We start from the raw sequence: 22129 nt of genomic DNA, 5'->3' as shown, positions 1-22129 counted from the left end.
AAACAGCAAATATGTAAACACCAGCCTTGGTTTTGTAATCATTTTAAAATATTGTTTTATATCATCACTCTCCTCTCTATTTATCTCTGCCAGCAAGCAAAGCAGCCTCAGAGCTATCAATGCAGAATGATTAATTAGTTCACTGATTATCTGTGTGTTAAACATCAGGCTCTCCACGGCTTCCTTCTTGCTGTGCTACACATAGAAGGGGAAAAAATGAGTTACCCAGAGATGATTAAGGGCCAAATTCAATAAAGAATGAGCTGCACATCTGATGGCCAAGGCAGGCTCTTTCCCTGAGCATCCTTTGCTCATAAATTGCAGCACTGCCATGTAATTCCGCAGTTTAAACCCTCTTCTGTCCACATCTGTGGCCAGGTATTTTAGCATGTTCCAGGACTCTACCCACAACAGGTTCTTCAGCACCTGACATGGAAGATGGGTTGGAAGGATGCTACAGAACTGTATGTGGAGGAGAGGGGATGCAGTGCCGGTTCACCCCTATTCCGATAAACAGCTCTACACTGTAGCTCCTTCCACTCCCATGGCTACACGGCGAATGCTAAGGGAGTCTTACCATTGAGTGAACTCTTTCTGGCTTGGTTAAAGAATGGATGTCAGCCAGCTAGGAAATGTTTAAATGAGCTGTGACCCAAGACTTTTGAAACAGACCACTGAAGGTTCAAAGCCTTCCTCACGACAGACACCATCGCTGCTTTCACTCAATCAGGTATCCCTGCTGTATGATGTAATCATAGATTAGAAACAAAACATGTTACACAATGCAGAGGCTCCTGTGGAATTAATTATATGCGTTGCTTTATCCACTGTATGTATATTTAAATTAAATTCATACCATTTTCTTTGTGCTACATGCCCCCCAAAGACCAAATTCTATGGAGGTTTAATTATGTTTTCATGTTGTTTAATCCTTTTGGTGCATCTTCCTCATTCTGTTCCTGTAAGTCACATTTAACATATGTTATCAACAAAGCAAAGGCCCTAGAGCAACAACACAACACAAAGAACCTCAACAGCTATTCCCTACAACCAAGAAACGAATACAAAACATTTCCAACCTGACAAAGCTTTCATACCACTGAAATGAGGTCATTTATTTACAAGCCACCCCACATTCTGCTGCTCATGCCTCAGATACCAGACAGCAGACAACTTATCAATTCAGCTTTGTGTGTGTGCTGGACCACGCCGTGACTTGATTTCACAAGCTTAAGGTTATGCACCCTTTGATTTTTACATCTATCACACTAGAAACCATCACCTCTGATTTGTAGCTGTTTCTTACTTTCTTGTTTAAAAAAATACAGCACATTCAGACTGAGCTCCCATAACCCCCCCATTTGTGACAATGTCTCTTAAATGCAGCCCATTCTTCAGGAGAATAGCAAGTGTGGCTTGGGTGTTAATTAACAGATTGAAGAATCTGTAAAGCAAGCAGTGAGAGCCTGGAGGGACCAGAGACCTCAGCAAGGCTAACACATTGACTCATTGCGTGACCTTGGCAAAGTCACTTGACCGCCTTATGGCTCTGCTAACCAAACTAAGAAATGGGCTAAAAGAAGGACCTCACTGTAAAGGAAATGCTGCATCTAATTTTATTCACATGGGCTTTCCAGGGCAATTTAATCTCCTCAATACAATAGACAAAATAACACAGCTCATATGAAAAGTACCTAGACCCAATATATGGCACGGCTGTTCAGCTGTCTACCCCATCATGCAAAGGTCTTAACATTAATGTGCTCTTCAGCTACCCCCTTTTTGGTACTATATTTGGTAGCAAAAAATTATATGGATAACAAGAATATACAGAGTTATACCAGTCAATACACAATAAACATGAGATTTGGAAGGGATAGAAACCCTCAAGCACTGAGGCCTACACCTCAAACTTCTAGGTATTGTGGGTTGAAGGAAGCTTTCTCTTAACTGCCTCTTGCAGGGTGGTTTCTTAGCTGCTGTTGGAAATAGGATACTGAACTAGATGAAACATTGGTCTTCTCCAGTATAGCAATTCCTATGTCCGTGTATTATTTTTGAAGGAATCCATGCTATTAACATTAGGATCTGTTTTAATTTTTATATAGTACACATCACTAGGATATCAAAGCGCTGTAACAAGAGGAGACTGAGTCATTTTGAAGTCTCAATATGCAGTACAAAATGAACTATCTTCCTAGAAAGTGAATTTCAGAAATTGGATACTGAGGTTAAAGGGACTAGCTCTCCAGCTGCCAGCGATTTTGCAAGAATAATACTGGGTGAGATTTGGGTTGGGCCGGGGGGAGGAATGAGAATTGTGACTCTTCAAAATGATAGTTAATTGCTAAAAATGTGACATTGCTTAAGGTGTGACTTGCTGACTTGGAGAAAAATGTAACAAAGTGCGAAGCAGATACATCAAAAATATCAAACCTCAGCTGAATAAATCTCAGGGTGTGGCAGAGAAAGCATAGCTTATAGATACATAGATAGATAGATAGATAGATTTCTACTCTTACCAGCATTGAGGGTTGGGGAGCATTTTGGAGGAGGGCCCCCATAAATTGGTCCTCATACAAATTGTGAACAATTTTTAAAAACCTATCAGTAATGTTTTCTTACAGGACGGTCAGGATTTAAGGGTAACAATGTGTATGCATAAAACATCCACAGAGATGGGAGGAAGGTTCGACAGTTGAATTTTATTTAGTAAATTGTTATCTGTCTGGCTGACTGCCTCACACTGTAGGTGCATGACATTACCCATTCCAGAGCTCTCTCATCCAGGCTGTTGATCTTCAGCCATTCCAAAAGTAGCTACATTCAAAAATGTTCACTGAAGTCCAGGCTCACTTCCTGATTTAAGGACAGCTCGTTATGGCCTTAAAGAAAACAGTGCAGCTCACAAGCTTTCACTCTGCTGGGGTGCGGCAGCTGACTCAGGAGAAAGTGTGTTGGAGGCCAATTGAAGAGAAAGAGGAGGTAAGGATTTTCCTCAATTTTCCTTTGCAGGTGAATCTTACAGATAATCACTAGCTGGGAAATTCCACCTGCCCAACTGACCCTTTCGACAGGCTGAATCAGCTCAATTTCCCCGTGGAAGGTTAAAGTTCAACCTACTCATCAGTGATCAGCAGAAATCAATACTTTCCAGTGGAAGCTGACATTCTCTACCAAAAGAGCACGATATGACAAATTGTCATCTTTTCAGCTCCTCAGTGGCTTTTGTGATTACTGTAATGTAGGAACAGAGGGTACAAAGAAAAACCAGCTGCCAAAAAGACCACTTCTTTAAAAGGGGGCAGAAAGGCTGGGTCTGGGGTTGGGCCAAAGAATGACACTCATTATTCTTCCGCCCCACTCCTCACAAGGAATCTATGTGAAAGGTAACAGTCCTCGGGAAGAGACAACACAGAAAGGGATGGGCAAGGGGGAGTAATTCATGCCACTTGAGCGATACACACCATTAGTTATTGGAAGAACTCTTTTATATTTTAAAATACTGATTATTCCCTACTGGTTTCATTCCTATTCATTGGCAAATCCGGTTTGATTTCCTGTATTCCTAGTAGAACACCTTTATAGTCCATGGTGTTCCTTCTTCTCCATTTACCTCTCCATGGCAAAGTACACTCCTGGGAGGACAATTTGTGACAGCTACCTTAAGCTTCGCTGAAGTTAGAGTCCAGGTGATGTTTTGGAGACACAACACAGCGTGCAAATATAAACACAAACACAGAAATCCACCTGGTGTAATTACTAAAAACTGATGGAACAAGAATAGCCATTTGGTTCATCAAAGCTCACTGAACTTTTCTATTTAATGCTCTATTTCCCCCAAGAAGGCAGCTTACGATTTACTGAGTGACCTCAGTGCTGCTCTACCTCAGCGGTTCTCAAACTGTGGGTCAGGACCCCAAAGTATGTTGGACCCCCTTTGAATGGGGCTGCCAGGACTGGCTTAGACTTGTTGGGGCTGGGGCTGAAGCCCAAGCCCCACTACCCAGGGCCAAATCCAAATCCAAAGCCTGAGGGCTTCAGCCCTGGGCGGCAGGACTCAGGTTGCAGGCCCCTTGCCTGGGGCTGAAACCCTTGAGCTTCAGCTTTGGCCCACCTGCCCAGAGCGGTGGGGCTCGGGCTTTGGCCCCCTCACCCGGGGCAGTGAGGCTTGGGCGGGCTCAGGCTTCGGTCCCCCCTCCTGGGGTCGTGAAGTAATTTTTGTTGTCAGAAGGGGGTCACAGTGTAATGAAGTTTCAGAACCCCTGTTCTACCTCAATGGCTTTGCACAGACAGCCAACTGAATACGTTTTACTCTGATTGTACTCTAATGGGAGTGACTTAGGTTTGCCAGTACAGGACCCCCTGAGCAATGTCTTTCTACCCATTCTGTAGGTGCCCCTTTCTTTGCTGCCAGTTTGTGCCATGTAGCCTCTCTCTTTTTTCACCTTCCATCATGATACTGTACTCCTTGCCAAGAGAGGAGGATATGCACTTTCACTGGAATCAACCGCAGTATCCATACAAACCTGGCAGTCACTTAGCAGTGGGTGATTTCAGAGCAATGCAATAGGCACAATCCTTGCTCTGGTCTCTCATTACCCTTTGGAAGCTAGTATATTACCTTCACTGTCTGGCTGGAAGAAGGAGAAAGAGTCATGAGGTAGCTCCTGAACTTTAGGCTTTGACTGTGCTGGTCTGCTACCTATGCCTGAATGGTGTGTAGGGGAGAACAGAAAAAAAATGATCCATAATCTCCTATCTAAATTCACTTTGCAATAACTTTCACACACCCTCTCCTTTGTCAAACCAGAAACAGTTACTTGGCCTGCAACTGCCTCTTCATACCATATAAGGGTTTGTATTCAGCACCCTCAAGCTTTTTTTTCCTGGAGACTAGTCTTTCCTAATACACCAGTTAAATCATTTTGTATAAGAATTGGCTTGTTGCCCTATTCTGTTCACTTCAAGCAGTTGATATCTTGTAGCAATGAGTTCCACAGTTTAATTATACATTGTGCTAAGTATCACCAGAATATCTAAAAACAGGAGTTTACAATACCCTACATCCAACAACTTGCAAATGGTCTTCTTCAGATACACCCCAGAGTTCTTTCCTCCTATTCTAAAGAGACACAGGATTCCGCAGCACTTCACATGAGATGCGGTGGAAATTGGTGGAGTGGCTTATGGAGTTCTTCTCGCACATTAAGAAGACTAGTTGCAAGTGCCAAAGAAACCTAGAGACAAGAAATGGGAGCAGGTTCCTTATCCCGACAAAGAGAGTTTGGAAATCAGAATCCACTTGTTGAGAACTAACCCTCTACACCTAGTATCTCACTGCTCCAGGCAGAGAAGTTAGCAATTTCCCAGCTTTTCATTTACTGTTTGAAAATTGATTTTTCAATAGTTCAAGCCTTTTAGTAGGCCAGGGCACTGCTATTCTGAGGGCCTTTTCCAAGATGTTGTTGCTAGTTCCATTCATTTCACATTTTTAGTCTGCTGTTTTCTTTACATTTCTACATTAAATTCTATTTGCTGTGCATTGACCCAGTTACACAGTATACCTGACATCCCTTTGATTTCCTTTTGCTGTCTGCTCTGCACTGGCAGGTGAGAGCCAATCTAAGAAATCTGCAGCTGGTTTCTTTGTGTGGGTCATTTAGCCAGATTAGAAACACTGAAGGAAGCACTAACTCCTCTTCAGGCTTCAATCAATACTTCCTCCACGTTTGACACAAGTACTCTATTTTTAAGCAATCCACTGCCATGTGTTGTGCTGACTGCATGATCTCTTCAGCTTGAATAGAAACGTTGCAAGTGGGACTTAAAAAGTTTTCTGCAACTCCCTTATATTATGTCACATCAAGTTCCATCATTATCTTGCCTTCTATTTTGTGTGTGTGTGCACCCATAGTGCATTATTATGGATGTAAAGGGAAGAAGAACAAAGTTAGCAGAATGGAAAGGAAGTTTCTAACTGACCTGTAGTTTTACTGACTGCAACAACTGAACAGTTTCCAGTAAGAATATTGACATATGCTCATTTTATGCACACTTGGTACTCAGTGTTTCCATACATTTGGTAAAGTGATCCCAAAAGGAAATGTAAATAGATGTATCAATTATCTGATCCAAAATTTTCAAATGTGGGTGCCAAAAGCAGTATTGCCCATCCCAAGCATTCAAAAACTCTGTGTCAGCTCCCCTCCCCCAAAAAGTCATGAGATTGGCTGAAAAATAAGACTTTTGGCACGAGTAAGCTTTGTGTTCTTTTTATTGGCCTTCTGAGGTTGGAGCCATTAGAGGTCATGTTTTCCTGCTTTTGTCCACCATCACGAAGGCTAGAAACTTCTCATGTATTTCCATGACTCCCGCAGATGAGGCTTTAAGGAAAACACCAAACCTCATGAGGCTCGCAATAAAATCATGGAGTTGGTAACATTGTGTAAACTAGGCAACTCAGGGCCAAATTTTCAAAGGTATTTAAGTACCTAAAGATGCAAAGAGGTGCCCTGTAGGATTTTCAAAAGCACCCAGGTGCCTAACTGTTATGCTTTGAGGCACCCCAGAGCAGCAATCCCAGAGACCCATGCAGTCTTTCCACTATATCATTTCCTTGGGGATAGTATACACCAGATTTATATTGTACTGTACCAATACACCTTCAAACTCTCTTGATACAAAAGGTGTCCCATTATCTGAAACAAGGCTTTCTAGTTGGCCAAACATCACAGATGAAGTAGCTAATGAGGGCCTTTGAGGGGTCTTGTGAAATTATGACTGCAAAGAGGTAATGTGAGTAATAGTCCATAACAGTCAACAATGTGCACACAGTGCAATCAAGGGGCCAGTAATATCCACTGCAATTCTTTGCCAAGCCTATGACTACTGGTTTCAGAGGGACCAGAGAACCAGTCATTCCATGCAATGGGCGGGCTGAGCATGCTTTCATATGTTACTCAAAGTCTGAGTGCAGCCCTGGCCACCAAGCGTAACTATGCAGAAATTCCTTCATCTACATAACTCCCAAATGCCTTTCCTGGGCCACATCCAGGACTTCTTGTCAGAGTGCTGAGGGAATGGTCCCTTGGGCACCTCTCCATAAGATATGCTAAGTAGCACATGTATTCACTGTGAGCTCGGAACCAATTTTGTAGAATGTAAACAAAGTTCTCTTAAAGACCGGGTCCATCCAACTTGCTTGTACAATATGTTATCAGCTTGCACAGTTCAGCATCTTGATCAGACCATCAGTGGTCTGCCCTAAGTCAACTAGCTTATCTTTCAGCAAAAATGCATACAGTATACTCTGTCTTTTCTGCAGACAAGGGTGCCAACCCAGCAGAGTTACTAAAAAGAGCATCAGCAAGTAAATTACTTCTTTCTTTGAGATATAACAAATTAAAGTCATACTGCTGCAACTGAATAATCCACCGCTGCAACCTCACGCTCAGCAGGTCAATGGCCTTATGAAAGAAGCCCAGAATAGGCAAATGACCAGTTTCTAACGTAAAGTGTCTTCCCACTAAGTAGACTTTGAAGAGTACAATAGCAAAAGCCATCACCAAGAACCCTAGATCAATTAGGGAATACTTTGCTTCCATTGAGGTGAGAGTACGGGATGCAAATATAAATCGCCATCCCTCCTGGAGAAGAACTGCATCCAGACCCTGATTGCACACATCAGTTTGAATCATTACAGGCTTCCTTGGATCTAATAAGCACTAGATTGGATCCGACAGAGGGCCTGACACAGGGTTTCAAAAGCCTGCTTTGCCTCTTTAGTTCAAATCAACTGTCCTTGGCCCTGGGTTAAATCCCACAGCAGCTTGGCAAGGGTACTAAAATGGGACACAACGCGGCCACCTATGTACTGAGCTAGGCCAAGGAATGAATGTAAACTGCTATGATCAGTGGTTAATGGTAAAGTAGCAACAGCTTGTAGGTGTTCAAGTGACAGGTTCACACCACTGGCCAACAGAGAATCCCCTAGAAACTCTATAGCATCTTTTGCAAAACTGCACTTTGTCACATTCAACTTTAGGCCAGATTTTTAGAGTCTAGTTAGCACCTAGTCTAGAATAGTATTATGCTCAGGAGGATTTGGGCTCAGGGAGTCCATCATAAATATTGAAGCCATTGTAACCTAGCAGCATGGGAGAGTTACATGATCTGCACAAAGTTCCGGAAATTCTGAATAAAGTATCACCAGTCAACAGCCAAAGGATGTGCAGGCAGCTTGGGTTGCAAAACAGAAGCACTCGTTGCCAAAACGTTACGCTCTGATGCACCACAGAACAACAATCCCAAAAACACACACACAAAATGAAGCAAGACACGCAGGAGGGTTGTCAATCAAAACATGCACTAACCAGGAATCAGTTAGAACAGCAGCAGTCTGAACAAAACATCATAAAGTCCAAACAGCAGATATGTCGCAGCAAGCCCTATGTAGCTGCACAGACTTCACGCAATGCACGTGCAGCACACACACTCGCACAGAGGAATAGGAACTGGAACACTGAATTCAGGGAGCAGGAAACAAACAGGGAGCAGGAAGGTAACACACTCACCAGTCATCACACTAAGGCACTTGTGAAAATCCTGCTAGGCACAAAGAGAAGGTTAAGGAGAGATTTGATGACAGTCTGTAAGTACCTACACGGGGAACAAATATGGCTAATGGGCTCTTCAGTCTAGCAAAGCATAACAAGATCCAATGGCCGGAAACTGAAGCTGAACGACTTCAGACTAGAAATAGGGCACAACTTTTTAACACCAACGGTTATCTAGCCATTCAAACAGTTTACCAATGGCTCTGGTGGAGTCTCCATCACTGGCCATTTCAAAGTGAAGATTAAATGTTTTTCTAGGGGATATGCTCTGGTTCAAATGGATTGTTTTGGGGAAGTCCTATGGCATGTGTTACACAAGGGATCAGACTAGATCAGTGGTTCTCAACTAGGGGTATGAGAACCCCTGGGGGTACACAGAGGTCTTCCAGGGGATACATCAACTCATCTAGATATTTGCCTAATTTTATAACAGGTTACATAAAAAGCGCTAGTGAAGTCAGTACAAACTAAAATTTCATACAGACAATGACTTGTTTATACTGCTCTATATACTATACACTGAAACGGAAGTACAATATTTATATTCCAATTGATTTATTTTCTAATTATATGGTAAAAAGGAGAAAGTCAGTAATTTTTCAGTAACAGTGTGCTGTGACACTTTTGTATTTTTATGTCTGCTTTTGTAAGCAAGTCGTTTTTAAGCGAGATGAAACTTGAGGACACACAAGACAAATCAGACTCCTGAAAGGGGCGCAGTAGTCTGGAAAGGTTGAGAGTCACTTGACTGGATGATCACAATGGTCCTTTCTGGCCTTGGAATCTATAGGTACATGTATGCTGCCCATGGCAGCAAGGCTCCCAGTCTATGTTGAAAAACTGGGACTAGTGGGGCTCATGCTATGGCGCTACAAATAGCTGTGTAGGTGTTGCAGCTCGGGCTCTGAAGCTCTGGGAGCTGATGGGCTTCAGAGCTCAAGCTCCAGCCCTAGCCCCAACTGCAAAGTGCTGTCTACACAGTTATTTTTACAGCCCTAGCGCGAGGTCTGCGAGCCCAAGTCTCTTGATCCAGGATGGAAGGCTCTCTCCCGCGGGCAATCTGTGGGCAATGTAGAGGTACCCTATGAATCTATTAATATACTCTCCACAGGGGGAGGAGGGGCGGTTAACATCTTGGGTTTAAGAAGCAGAGAACCCCTGAGTTGTATTGTGCTGCTCCCTTTAAAAGCTTTAAAAAAAATATATTAAAGAAAATGATGTCACCTCTAATCAGAGGTGTGGGTTAATGGGTTGGGCTTTTTTAGCTGCCTTGCCCTATTAATAGAGCCTGGACAGCTTTCCTAAATATTTTTGCGTACAATGCCATGCCCAGTGCCTTCACCTCTCGGCGTCTTAAGTCAGCATTTCTGACAGTAAACACTAATGTCAAATGAAATGCATCATGCAAATTAGCACTTAGCTTTGGGAGCAAGAAGGTCATTAGCAAATGTTTCCAAATGGTCTATGGCTATGTCAACTTCTATCTCTGTCTTTGGGGACTACCCATAATAATTGTACGGGGGAGGGGATGCATCCCTTCAGGATTCAGGCATGAGAAGAGTTTCCCATGTGGAAAAGAAAGTGAGTTTCTCCAGAGCGTTATCCTCCCTAGTCCCTGAATCCTACAGAGGAGAAGGGTCAAGCTAGGAATGGGTCCAAGAGGGAATGGTTACATTGTGTGCATTACGGCACTGCCTGAGACCAACTGAGACCAACTCCTGCTTGTTGACAAGGAATGAAGGCATCAGGAGGCCCTAGAGCCAGTTTGGAAGAACAGAGCACCCATGCAGATGGGGTGTGGATTTTGGGAGACCCATATGCTCGGGGTGGGGGGGGGAATCCTCTGCTTCTTTCAAGCAGGGCACCCCTCCCTGTCAGACCCCCAGCTCTACTCTGCCAGAAGAATTCTGGAGGAAACTGAGGCTTGTTTTCCTTCCCCTGCAATCCTGCCATGGATTTTCTGATGGGAAGGACTGATCTGGGCCTCTCAGTTCATCCCCTACTCTCAGGCTTCTGTATTACTACCTCACATGCGTGTCAACTTTTTGCAACTTCCCAAATATTTATTCCTAACTTATCTAGCATGAACAATAGATTACTTAAAATACTGTCCCAAAGTTTGCCCTACCACATTAAATTCCACATAATTGCTTGCATGTATTTTGGGATGAGGAAGGGGGAAAGAGACGAAGTAATGATCCCATTGTTAAAAATAAATTTAAAAAAACTATAATGCCCGCAGCTACTTCATCAGCAACCATCCACTAACAAGCGAGTGTAAAAGGGGATGAGGAAGAAACAAACTCAGGACAATATTTTACGCTCATATCTACAGTACAAATCTCTACTGAATATTCTGCACCCTGTACTAGTGTGCAGCTCCCATTGATGTTCCTTACGTCCACAATGCTGCAAACCTTTACTCTCATGAGTAGTCCTTACTCCCAGGATACATCCCAATGGGATTTATTTGCATATGAACTACTCATGTGTCCAGAGGATTCTATTACTCAAGGGGCTGAATATACTGTGGCAAAACCCTTACGCATGTGCTCAGCCAAAGGCAGGATCATGTCCCTATTACGGAGGGATTTCATTTGCAAGCTCCCAAGAAGTTACTATAAACAGGGAGTTAAAAAAAGGGGGTTAAAAATACCCTAGCAGTGTCTTTTTATTGTATTCCATTGTTTTGCACAATTTAGTTCTTTTCTTGGTTTCTTCTTTTGTGACCTGGAATCTAGCTCTAACAGGGGAACCAGAATTCCACCTTTGGCTAAACTCACAAGAATTAATATTCAAACAGAATAGACACCAAACAAAAATCCCAGCAAGACCATTGAGCAAATATGAAGATTTTTTTCTTTTCTTTTTTTTTTTTTGGTAGCACAACATTAATCCCCGTCTCCCCTTTCTAGCCCTAAATCATGTCGGTCTGTGGCCGGCTTTCCATGCTGCAGATAGCCTGCTCAGAAGAGCAGCCACCAGATAAGATCAGGCAATAAGTGAGGGGAATGCTGTGGCGCATTGATATAGTAGCAAGCAAGAAGACAAATAAATGGGATTCCTCCTGGGACAAACTAATGTAGATAAAAGGTTTCTTTCTTGCGTCTGTGTGGTTTGCAGTTTGGACACATGCGGTGCTGTCTGTTGTGTAGTAAAGATTTTCTTGATGTTGTTAGTAATAAAAATACTCTTTGTCTCATAGCTGTTGACAAGTCCAGCACTTCTTTCATTTCTCCCTCCCCTAGATTTGTACAGATACAGTAGGTGCTGCCTAATATGGCTCCACTCCACGGGAAGCCATCAGATTTCCAAAGACAGAAACAATACAACACTCTGAGGTGAGAACAGATTGATTCCAGTTTCACTTCATACACTGAATACTTGAACTGCTTGTAGCTGGTATCAGCATGAGAGCTGTTTTTGTCAAGGCTTCTCCTTTCCAGGAGCAGGGATACACGCAGATTTAATTTAAGAAGCTTTGCAGACAACTCCCATTGATGTCAATGCCAGCGCTGGGGGTGGAACCAGGGTAGAGCACAGGCCATAATTAGAGCTGGATTTTACAGCTCACAACCCGGGATCGCTGCCTCCGACTCATTTCAGACACTGTAAAACAAGCAGGTTACAGGACAACAGGAAGAGGCTGGGGAAGAAAGGCAGGAGTGACATCAGCAAGATAAAGAGGTTACGACACAGCACAATGGAGTAAAAAAGGTTTAGTTCAGTATTTATTATTAATTTTAATATCCAAGACCCAGGCTTGCAAGTTAGTCCTCGTGTTTAGCACAATGAGTTCCCAATCTCAGCTCAGGACTCTGGGTGCTACTGTAATACAATTAATCATTAATCATAATAGTGAGATGAGCAGAGTTAATGCAGTCTAATTCAGCACTCAGAATGGTGTGGGTGGATCCCTGCACCATCCTGAGTCTCACTAGGAATGACTTCAGTGGGAATTCATGCAGGTACAACAGCCCTCCCACCTGGATTAGACTGCCGTTTCAGAGTCTTTGTTTGGGGCGGGGTTCTTCTCTTATTTAAAATATTCTGGACTGGTTTTCCAAACAGCAGAAGTTGACAAATTAAATACATAAATTACATTGACTGAAATAAAACGTGACTCCAGCTTTGAAGGATTATGACAATTTAAGGCAGATGGCAAGATCAGAATTAGCTCCTCTTTCAGCACCGGCCAGAACAGATGCAATACCTAATGAGGCTATGTCTACAGGAGCACTTCTGTCGGTAAAACTTTTGTCAATCAGGGGTGTGAAAAAGCACACCCCTGACTGAGTAAGTTTCACCGACAAAAGCATCGGTATGACAGCGCTATGCCAGTGGGAGACACTCTCCTGCTGACACAGCTATCACCGATCGTTGGGAGTGGTTTAATTATGCTGGCAGGAGAGCTCCCTCCCGCCGGCATAGAGCTGCTACACAAGAGACCTTACAGCGGTGTAGCTGCAGCAGTACAGCTGTGCCAGTGGAAGGTCTATAGTGTAGACATAGCCTAAGGGGGTCATACTGCAACGCACATGTGAATTCCCTTTGCTTCCCCGGAAAACCCAGAAATGCTAAGTCACCCGTGTCACTGCACATTTCATTGCTGGAAACATAGAGTGACAACTGTCAAGGTAAATCAGTAATGCTGCATAAACACATGCTGACAGTAGAAAGGGAATGGCAAAAGAGCCAGTATAGCTGACATTCCTAACTCCTAACATAACGATGCCTTTAAAAGGAGCGTCTTCGAACTCTTTCCACTCCAGGATTGTTATTTGGGAGGGATAAAGCACAGAGGCAATAACTCCCACTGAAACAGTTGCCTGCTTCTCACTGCAGATAGGGAAGATATTAAGTTAATTAAAAATTGTTACAAGGGCAGCATTCATGAAGCCTCTCGTTGTACTATTAGGAATAATACACTTACCTGGCTAGCTGTCTTGTCAGGGCACTTATTTGCAAGTTACTTTATGTTAACTCATGCAATGCCAAGCCATTAGAGCAAAGGAATGGTAACTCAGATTGTTCTTAACTGTCCAAAGTTGTATGCAAGAAGAAAAAAGTATAGAAACGATGTGTCAGCAGATATAAAAATAGATCTTGATGCATGATCTGTCTTTGGGGAAAAAATAAATTGGCTGCTATTGGACCCTACAGCATTTTCATTTTTCTAAATAATTACAGTATATTCTTTATAGCATAGGTGGATATGTTTATGGAAGTGTTTCTGGGCATTCATTCAGTGGCTCATTCAGATTTAGTGCACAAAACAAATGGGATGTAAAGTATTAACTGTGTGTAGATAGCTGTGTTTGCTTTTGTTCTGCTTGAGACAGGCAGAATTTCAAAACTAAATCTGCACTGGGAAAAGTCTTGCTCAAGAAAGATAGATCACACACCGGGTTTCTGTGGCAATGCCAAGAATTCGGGCAGCTGAAATGGATTTGCAAGGTGTATGCTAAAAATGTAGATTAAAACGGAAAGGTACTCCCCACAAAACTGTCCATTTAAATTAGGAAGCTTCAGACCTTGAGTTCCAAGGCAGCTAAAGCAAGTTGGCATGAAAGTAGATTATTCACAAAGCGCTGCAGCTACCAACCTGCCAGAGACTATGTGGCACTGCTGTTTTTAAACCCCTGGAAGAAAAGATCAAAGACCGCATCAATAGAGCAAGAAATTCAATGGAAGGGTAAATAACTTCTGCTGTGCAAATAGGATTTTCCAGAACTTAATTTCATAATTCATCCTTTTTGACGTGAGTGCACTAGAGTCAGAAAAAGTGTGAGAAAAGCAGGTCACCGGAATCAATGACAGCCTGGTGAGAACCATTTAGAGAACTTGGCTGATCACTTCAGAGCATGGTCTCACTCTAATGTACACAAATATCCACTTGTTTGTTGACACTAGATTTCAGTGTTTCAGTTTTCAAAGGTGCTGATCACCTGCGGGTTTGTTTAACTTCACCTGGAACAGAAAGTGCTCAGCACCTTTGAAACTGGGCTCTACACTCATGAATGGGCATTTGAAATATGAGTATTGCTGTTTAGTGAGGCGGAGTGGCCTCCCTCCAGACTGGATAGTGAGGGACCACACCCCTCCCCCTGGTGAGTGGAGCCAAATCACCCCACCCCCTTGCTGGAAATACTGGGGTGGGACAGAAAGTGTAAGAGGAGAGCCCTGGTGCTCAGTGGTGCTGGACTACCGGAGGGAGCAGACATCTCTTCCCAGGAGCTGCAACCCCTGCAGGACCCCAGACCAACAGCCGAGCCAACCAGTGCCCTACTGAGCTAAGAGACAGAGGACGCTGAGGAGTGGCTGAAGTGTCCGCTGCCTGACTGTGAGGTGGCAAGACAGAGCCCCCACTCACGGGAGCAACGCAAATGAAGTGGGGTAGAAAGTAGCCCAGGGAAACCAGACTTCGGTTCAGTTGTGCTGCCAGGAACTGAGGCACAGTGATTTCCCCACTGACCCGTGGCAGGACCACCCGCCATGATAGGGTCCTAGGCTGGAACCTGGTGGAGTAGGTGGACCCGGGTCCCTCTACCCTTCTGCTGCCAACCCCACCCCTGGGGTAGCGGCCTACTTACCTTAGACCAGAAGGCCTTGCTATAGACTGTTATATCGCTGCCTGCCCTAGCCAGGAGGCTTGGGCTAAAGATAGCTCAGTGCTCTGCCTTGCCCAGAGGGCTAGAGCCTACTTGCTGTCAGCCTTAGTCTGGAGATTCAGGGTTAATGATTACTTATTGCTCTGCCCCCCCCCCCACATCCCCCGCGGGGGTCAGAGCCCAGACGGTTAACTGTTGTTTGCCCTGCCAGGAGGCTGTGAACCATTGACTGCTGCTCGCTCCGCCCCAACCAACAGGATACGAGTCCCATGATCCATCCTGGACAACCCTATGAACTGGCAGTATGTGATGGGGGTGGTGGAGGAACTGTTAGATTTCAGCTTTATTTTTGAGGTAGGGAGCTCTAGGCATTAATAGGCACGAAACTCTCTGAACCACTTGACCATGATTCTAACCACTATCAAATGCCAACAGGGCCACTTCTCCATGAAGAAGTGACTCAACATAGAGGGTCTGGCCTAGGGAGGTTAACCATCCTACCAAGGAAATCATGATTCCTCTCTCTTATCAAGCTATTCCTTCATCCCCTTTTTGCTGCCGTACACACAAGCAGCATCTTCTTCCGCAGCTTGGGGATGCTCTTAGAAGAAAACTTAAAAGAAAATTTAGAACCCAATGCTGTCCGGCAGCCTATCTCCTAGCTGAGGGATCCCCACTCTGAGCAAAGGGGACTCTGCTGCCTCTATGACACCATCACTCCCTTCAGTCCCAGCACACTTTCTCTATGAAGTCTGTGGTCTGTGCTGGAGGAGGAAGCAGAGTCTGGACAGCCCAGGCAGAGTAGGAGCTACGTTGTCCCTCCTGTCATCCATTCCTCCATCCTGCCCCAGTGAGCCTTCTCTGCATTGTCCAGGTTCTGTGCTGAGGGCTGGGGACAGAGAGTGGCAAGGTGTGAGAGCCACATCATCCAAAGCATGCTCCGGCAGATATCGCCCCAGAATACAGCCAGCGTACTAGGGTTGCCACAGCCAAGGAAGGGAGTCCCTGATAGGGCTGTTCCAATGGAGCCACAATACCAGGAAGCTGGGGGAAAGCACTGGAGGCCAGAGCATGGATGGTCCTGGCTTCATGCAGATCCCTTTGGTTTGTGGGTGGGATTCACATACTCTCCCATGGTGAAGCCTGTCCCTATGATGGGGTAAGAGGGGAAGAACTCCACAAGGGAACGTCCACAGACCTTTCCTGCTGACTTTAAAACTGGAGATGGGGTGAGGGGAGGCCTTCAATGGGAGTTGCAGGTGCTCAGCTTCTTTCGGGCTCAGTTCATTAGTTTGTGAACACTTTGAGCCCAATTCTCCATTGCCTCTCACTCTGTGCAGTCATTTACTCCTGGGCACAGTGAGTGCCAAGTGGGAAGGGCAGTGGAAGGATGTAAACTGCCAACAAGTCAGACTGTAAATAACTACCCAAGGCGCAAGGGAGTGGGGAATCTAGCCACTTTGTCTGCTTCCACATCTATAATGTGCCAAATATAATTATGGTGCTATAAAAAATAGACAAGAATAATAAAAACAGCCAAAATCTCTTGAAACTGGACCATGAAATCCAGAGCACCCTCAGCTCCTGCTGGCCCAAAGAAGCAAAAGTTGCAAAGAGCCTCTCCTGGAGGTCTCTGAACCTAAGTGTCCTGCCTGGTGTGTTATTAGCCAAGCCAGCAGGAATTAAGTTAGATCTGGAAAATTATTGTTTTCTGACTGCTCATCACTGAACCACTGAGAGTTACCAGAAGAGATCTGTTAACCAAAGAGCTAAATCTGTTTACACAGCATCTCTCCAAAAGCATATTCCAGCTGACGGAAGACATGTAGCTGAGAGGACCCAGCCTGACTTTAAAACAGGAAATGACTATATTTGCTGGAAAACTGAAACACCTTCCTAGAAGGAACACGACAGTGACTTATTGCATATTGGTATTTTTTTGCCTTCTGCCCACTGTGGTTCACAGCAGTGAAAAAATGGAAGAAGAAGAAAAAAAAGAAAAAAGCAAATGAAATAAATGACAGCCAGCCCTCCCAAGTCAGGACACCGTTTACTTCTTTAGCTTCCCAGAAGTACAAGAGACAAGGATCAGGGGAAACCATCAGGCCCAACAGACCTGCTGGTTTTTTAGCTTGTTCTAGAACCCTTATTTTAAAAAGGATACTACAGTAAAGCTTCAAAACAGTATATTACTGCAGTGGTTAGATATTACTGTAATATAATGGGGTGGTTTTTAATTTTACAGTGATTTTTCCTGTTTTCCTACCATACTTCTCAATTCTTTCCCTAAGGGGAAAAACATCCGTTATCCCTTGTGTAACTGTAATGGGTGGCATGAATGGATACTGACCCCTGCCACGTGCATTGTGTTTAATCAAGTTAACTAGGGTCAGGAAACAGGTCTCTTGCCAGCCCACTTTGGTGTGTAACACTTTTATTACGTCTTGGCCTTACACATATTCCTTTAGTACCTTATTTCTGCTAGCCTTACAATATTTAGGATGTGTCTCCTGAATCTGAACTCCCTTAAACAGTGTGACAAGAGTGTCTTTCTGACAAACAATCTGGTACCACTATGGACCAAATGCTGTTCTCGGTTACCTTTGTGTAAAGCCAGAATAAGTCATCAATGAGCAGAATGTGGTCCACAGTCAGCAAGTTTGGTTACAGCTCTCTGCTTAAAGGAAAGCCAGCCTTTTGTCACTGGCTGGCACTACTATAATGAATCTTGGTCCGCAGTAACCCTAACCAGGCTGAGGCCCCAATCCTGCAAACACTTACACACATGCTTAACTTTGCACGTGTAAGTAGTTCCACTGAAGTCAGTTCTTGTATAATGTTAAATACATGCGAGATCAGGGACTAATATATCAGCACAGAAAAGAAAAGGCTTGTGCTTCTCTGAAGCATACACTCACAAACACATTTAAATGAGTGGAGCAGACTCTGAATACCAACTAGTTCAGTCCTCACTTCTGTAGTTGGTTATATGCCTGTGGATGAAAGCTTTGAACTCTGAGTGAGCATTTGGGGCCAAGTATACAATGTTAATTTACAAACAACATTGCCATCAAAAGACATGACATCCCTCATCCTGTTCTGCTGCTAGCAGAAATTATGCGATTAAAAACTGCCTTAGTACAGCTTCTTTTTCATGAGGTATCCTTTGCCTATAAATATTCAGCTCGCAGAATGAGGAATCAATTTTTGCAGTGATGATAAACAAAAGCACAAAATAGGGCATTTATGTGCAGTCTGCCTTTGGGTAGTTTGACAATGCACAAATTAGCTCTGACCCACTGGGCTCTAACTTTACACATCTCCCTTCAAATGTTTCCACTGTTTCAAGTATGCTGTGACGCACCTGGAGTTTGATCTCTCTATGGGTGGGTAATTATTTAACTTAGTCCGTTAGTATAGAAAAATGGACATTTTTAAAAGCAACGTGTCCTTTAGTTACAGTATGCCTGGGAGAAGGATTGGTTTCATTTTATTATGTGCTTTAGGGCCAGATTCCATCACCTTTATTCACTCTGAGAAACACCTTACTCTGCAGATAGCTCTGGAGAAATCAAATTAATGCACTTTGTTTTCTCTGTGGTTTAAGCACGTTGCTGAAGCTGGATTCTCTTTTGCGTCACATGGAGTTTTTCTTCAAATGGCCATGTTCTTCAGATTGTATGAGCTCATTTTGCATAGACCAGTATAAGCTATAGCAGAGTTCAAGGCAAGAGATGTTCTCTTAACCATTGCTCTGTTTTGTTTTGTGGAGTTCAAATAAGACATATGCTCTTAGCAGTTACTAAGCTTTGCATGGATTTTCAGTGTGTGGAAAGAATCTCTGAAAATATATGCTGGCAGCATCATGACTGAGTTTCATTGTTTGGCTAGATATAGGGACATTTATAAAGGACTTATTCTTTATTTTATTGTGATTTGATTGTTGTTTCTCCTTCCTCAGCTACCAAATGGCACAGGTGTAAGACAATTGTTTTATGTAGTCTTGGGGGAAAAATAATGCTTTGTTTTCAAGCAACAATTCTGTACAGTGTGCCTCTAGGGTTCCTCCTGCTCAATCCTGTTAAGCATGATAAATTTTTAACCTATGGTACTTGGGTTCACTCTCCACTCAGAGCTGCAGCACATTTCAAGCTGTTCACTTTGAATGAAAAGCTTCTCAAAACAGAAAACTCAATTTAGTCCTACTTGTGACATTAAGATAAGGAATTCCTCAAGGGGCACCAGTTCTTATCAGATACATTATGTGCTTTGCAGGCTAAGTAGGAAATTAAGTAGAGTTCCATGTTACACGTTATAAACATGTGTTCCCTGCTGGATAGGACCTTCCATTGGCACATCAAATAAAGCTTTTATATGGTAGCTAAATTGAGTCCTGTTCACTTGCAGAATATCACATCTCTCACAAGAGTATATAATAATTAATGATATTCCCTTTTAATATTAATACAGAACATTACTACATTGTAGGAGGTAGCTATCAGTCCAGTACTTATCTTCTGGTATAATGAGTTCTCTATGATACAGGGATTATTTTTTTCATGTCAAATGACTACACTAGGAAAGTTTCACTGAATGTGCAGTAGAGTCTACCAACATGTTGTTGTTGTTATTATTTGTGTTGCATTAGTGCCCTAGGGATCCAAATCATGAATCAAAGCCCCATTGTGCAATGTGTATTATATGCAGATATACTCCACAAATATTTAAGGAGAGAAGAGAAGGTCACCCAGTCCATTCCACTGCCTCTTGGCTGCTGACCCTTCTTTTTCACCCAAGTATAGCCCATAAAGTGAAAGTCTATATTTGCAATAAATTCCTCAGTACTGCTAGGTCCTTGCACTATGCATAGCTGTACTATGCTAAATTACTATAACCATCTGGCAGAAGAAACTTCTCCTGCTATATGATCTAAACCTGTCTTCCCCTTAATTTCAAGTTAGTACCACACTTTCTGCTCCTTTTCCTGAAGCCGGACTAAGTCTTTGCCTAGGTCCTTGTTTGAATCCTTCAGGCACTGCCATACTGTGGTTAGATTCCACTTTTATTCCAAATGAATTCTATTGAATAGAATAGATTTATATCCCCTCTGCAGAATTAAATAGGATGGTTCAAAACACCTACAGAAAGGATCACACTTTCTATTAAATTCTACAGATTTTAGAGCAGGGATCGGCAACCTTTGGCACACAACCCATCAGGGAGATCTGCTGGCAGATGGGATGGTTTGTTTATCTAGAGCGTCCATGGGAACGGAGCCCCACAGCTCCCACCAGTTGCGGTTCACCACTCCAGGCCAATGAGGGCTGTGGGAAGCGGCAGCCAGCACATCCCTAGGCCCACGCCACTTCCCACAGCCCCCATTGGCCGGAACGGCAAACTGCAGCCAGTGGGAGCCGCGATCGGCCGAATCTGCGGACGCTGCAGATAAACAAACCATCCTGTCCTGCCAGCAGATTTCCCTGATGGGCCGCATGTCAAAGGTTGCCGATCCCTGTTTTAGAGTAATGTCTATAGAACCCTATTATATTGCTGTGGAATACTGTTCGGTTCATCCCTATGAAATTCTAGAAGACTTCCAGAAAGAGGCACAGGCAAATTCTGTGTGGAAGCCAGTTGAATTTTTTTTAACTGAATCCTGTCCTAAGCTTGTGTGGTGAGTGTTTAAGATGGTAGCAGAGGCCAAAGTTCTTGTTTGCTCTTAGACTATATAATTTGCATTTGCTTGGCTTTGTGATAGCTCAGGCTCAAATCGAAGGGGATTTGTCACATACAGACAGGGAAATGTCTGCAATGGATAAGAACAGCTCTCAACGGAAGGCATCTCATGGTAATGGGTTACACAGAACAGGTTCCATGGATAACCAAGGAGTGAGAGATGCCTATGAAAAGTAATGAAGGGCTGGACTGAATTAAAAGCAAAACATGGAAAATGAAACTACTAGTGATGGTCAAATGTGTCAATAGAGCTATGCCAGTTTACACCAGCTGAAGATTTGGCCCATACATTTTGTGCTGGGGGTAGGAGCCTGAAATGTTCTTGTCTCAGAACATTCCACAGAGTAAAGGTTTTGTTTCTTTTCCTTTTCCTCCCTATAGTTATCTGTTAGGATTTTATTCTCAAGATATTACTATGTAGCATTTCATTGTTAAATCCGATCTTAAGGCCAAAACATATGTCTCGCAATAGTATCCTGAAAGACTTCTTTTCTGAGAAAGTTAAACCACATGCACTCTTACTTCTACATGGGTGTGATGGGGTGTACAAACCCCACACTAGCGAACAAGGGGTTAAGGAGCAGCCCTGGATCCAGGCAGCCCTGTCCAGCCACACCTGCAAAGCCTGCACAAGCTGGAAGCCAGGCTGAAATTGGGAAACAGAGCAGCTCAGAAGGGGACAGGCAGTGGAAAGGAGCAGACCTCTGCTCTCTGGAAGCGCTGACGAGGACTCTTGTGGCCTGAGACCTGGGAACAGACCTGACAGGACCGTCAAAGGAGAGAATGATGACTGATTGGGAAGGTCAGAAACTTTATTTGTGATTCTGTAATTTATTCCATGGGCAAAAGGGAAATTTGGGTGGGAAGTGGTCTGGGGGGGCAGCTGGGTAGCACCCCAAGGTGCAGAACAAAGTTGCCCAGAATTGAGCCCAGGATCAGAGCCTGGTGGGCCCAGGCTCCCTACCCACACACAGAAGATGGGACATGAACAGAAGCCTTCATCTCAGTAGAGTCCTGTGGAAGACCTGGACTGTTCAAGGGCCCAGACCCCAAAGTCGCCGTACTAAGGTGAAAGCCCTGGGGGAGCTGAAGGACAGGACAATAGCTGAAAAGGAGCAACAACCTGCTGCCCTTCTGCCTGACCACTAGGTGGCACTGGTATTG

General features: G+C 43.8%; 1 protein-coding gene and 1 long non-coding RNA gene across 3 annotated transcripts in view; both read right to left on the bottom strand.

The window, feature by feature from the left end:
* The window catches only part of LHFPL6 (LHFPL tetraspan subfamily member 6), a 199169-nt gene that overhangs the window by 120709 nt on the left and 56331 nt on the right, over nucleotides 1-22129 (bottom strand). The window lies entirely within an intron of this gene.
* On the bottom strand, nucleotides 664-20488 carry LOC135980885 (uncharacterized). Its single transcript, XR_010597805.1, has 2 exons — nucleotides 15212-20488; nucleotides 664-14260 (listed from the first exon to the last, which is right to left on the bottom strand). It is a non-coding gene; the product is annotated as an uncharacterized LOC135980885 (long non-coding RNA).

Source organism: Chrysemys picta, chromosome 1, assembly GCF_011386835.1.
Source record: "Chrysemys picta bellii isolate R12L10 chromosome 1, ASM1138683v2, whole genome shotgun sequence".
Taxonomy (NCBI): Eukaryota; Metazoa; Chordata; order Testudines; family Emydidae; genus Chrysemys; species Chrysemys picta.
This window is presented reverse-complemented; position numbering and strand designations above follow the sequence as displayed.